Below are 2,466 nucleotides of genomic sequence, written 5' to 3'. Positions count from 1 at the left end.
ACTCCTGGCCTCAAGCGATCTTCCTGTCTCAATCTCCCAAAGAAAAGGCTTCTTAAGCTTCTTCCTGAAAACATTTGTCCTGCATTCTCAATGACACTGTGGTTAATGCAACAATCCTCAGTTCCAGACCTGCCAGACAGAACCGTGTCCTCTGCCTATAAATATATGCATTTCTTTCCTTTTTCCTATTTATTTATTTATTTTTAAGAGACAGGGTCTTGCTCTGTCAACCAGGCTGGAGTACAGTGGCACAACCGTAGCTCACTGCAGCTTTCAACTCCTGGACTCAAGCGATTCTCCTATCTTAGCTCCCGAGGAACTACAGGTGAACCACCATGCCTGGGTAATTTTTTTATTTTGTAGAGATGGGGTCTCATCATGTTGCCCAGGCTGATCTCAACTCCTGGACTCAAGCAATCCTCCCACCTTGGCCTCCCAAAGTGCTGGGATGACAGGCATGAACTGCCATGCTCAGCCATGTTATTTCTTAACAGAAAGATCTTTCGGTTGGACACAGCTGTCTTAGCCCTAGCCCTGTATTGACACAGATTTCCTGTTTACCTATTTAGACAGTCTTCCCCAAGTGCCTTTGCCAAGCTTTCTTTTTATTTGTAGTGGTGGTACATTAGTCATTGTGTGGCATCACGCTGTTCTTTTACTTCCAATCTATACCCTTCTATCTAATTGTGTCTGTAAATATCACATAGCTGGATTTCTAAGAAATCCGACCTAGTTCATGACTGTTCATGGCGCTTGCAGATGTATCTGGGTTTATTTCTACTCTGTTGTTGGAGCCCTTCCCTTTACCCTGCTTCTTCTCCCCAATCCACCTTCTTCCTGTCACTTCTGGAAGGGACCTTCTAATTTCATATTCTTCTCTTTATTGATCCGAAAGAGAGAGACTCTCTTTTCTTTCCATTAGTTTTAACATTTACATTTAACACAGCTGAAAATAAATCAGTATCTCTACCCTCCTCCAAAACAGTATAAGGAACTAGAATATTTTTAGCTTCAATCATGCCTTCTCATCTTACATGTAATAACTGGCCAGAACTTTCTACATTTTTTTTTTTTTAGCAACCCATACCCCAAATTAGCCATTAATGTCATTAACATACAGCCATTATTTGTTTGGATATGCCCACATGGTTGCATATTTATTTTTTGGCCATTCTTTTTGGGGGTTTTAGACCTTCCTTCTCCCTAAAATATATCAGTCAGTGAAAGTGTGTTGAAGGTGAATTCCGTTTTTGTTTGTCTCAAAATATTAAGTTACTTTCTCTCAGCACTTTCTATTATTCTATTATCAATTGGTTTCTGATTGTACTGTTGCAAAGTCGGCTGTCAATCTATTTGGCTTTTCTCTTTTGGATGGGTGATCTGTCCTAGCTTTTAGGATTTTGTCTGTAGTTTCACCTCCCTGTTTAGAGGTTGTAGAGAATCTTCTGATTTTCTTATGATAACCAAAGCATTGAAATGGGTATGTGTTTATTAAGCATTGCTATTTTTATTTCTAGGTGTGTTGTTAAGGGAATTTTTTTTTTTTTTTTTTGGTATAAATACTTCAGTTCCCTCTCGGGAGCTTGGCTGGGATAACTGTGGTATGAGATGTTCCCTACCACTTCCCAGAGCTTTCGCCAGGATGGGGCTTCAGGTGTTCACTATGGAGTTGGTTTAAGAACACACCCGCTATGGCCATCTGCTCTTTCCTGCAGTACCTCCTCACCCCCTGCTGGCTCTCCGTGCCCAGTGAAGACCTACGGACCTTATCTCCAGTTCAGGTTTGTAAACTTCTAGAGGAAGCCTCTTAAGATATCCTGTGAGTGCCTGTCCAGTGAATCCCACTTTTGCTTATGGCAAACAATACTATCCTGGAGTAAAATGTGTATAATCTAATATTAACAAGAAAAAAAAGTCAGTATGTAAAGTTGTACTATGTAAAAATGCAAAAGAACACCTCAAAGAAGATATTTTTTAAAGTTTAACGGTTCCCTATAGGGTGGTATTATGAATGATCTTCCCCAACTTCTTTATACCTTCCAAAATGTTTATGATAAACAGGAGGCTGAGAAGTCCCAGGGTATGACGTCTGCAAGCTGGAGACCCAAGGAAGCTGGTAGCACAGCTCAGTGCCAGTCTGAAGGCCTGGGGACCAGGGGAGCCAACAGTGCAGCTGTCGGTCTTAGGCCAAAGCCCTGAGAACCGGGAGCGGGGAGGGGGTCGCTGGTGCGAGTCCTGGAGTTCAAAGCCTGGAGAACCTGGCGTTGAGGAGGGCGAGAGAAGATGGCGTCCCAGCTCCAGGAGAGAGAGAATTTGCCTTTCCCCTGCCTTTCTGCTCTAGCTGGGCCCTCAGCCAACTGGGTGATGCCCCCCACACTGGCGAGGACAGATCTTCCCTACTCAGACCACAGGTTCATATAACAATGTTGGTCATGCAGGGTTTGGGGTGATGCCGAGGAGCCCAGG

This window comes from Propithecus coquereli, unplaced genomic scaffold (assembly GCF_000956105.1).
Source record: "Propithecus coquereli isolate 6110/MARCELLA unplaced genomic scaffold, Pcoq_1.0 Scaffold11, whole genome shotgun sequence".
NCBI lineage: Eukaryota > Metazoa > Chordata > Mammalia > Primates > Indriidae > Propithecus > Propithecus coquereli.
This window is presented reverse-complemented; position numbering follows the sequence as displayed.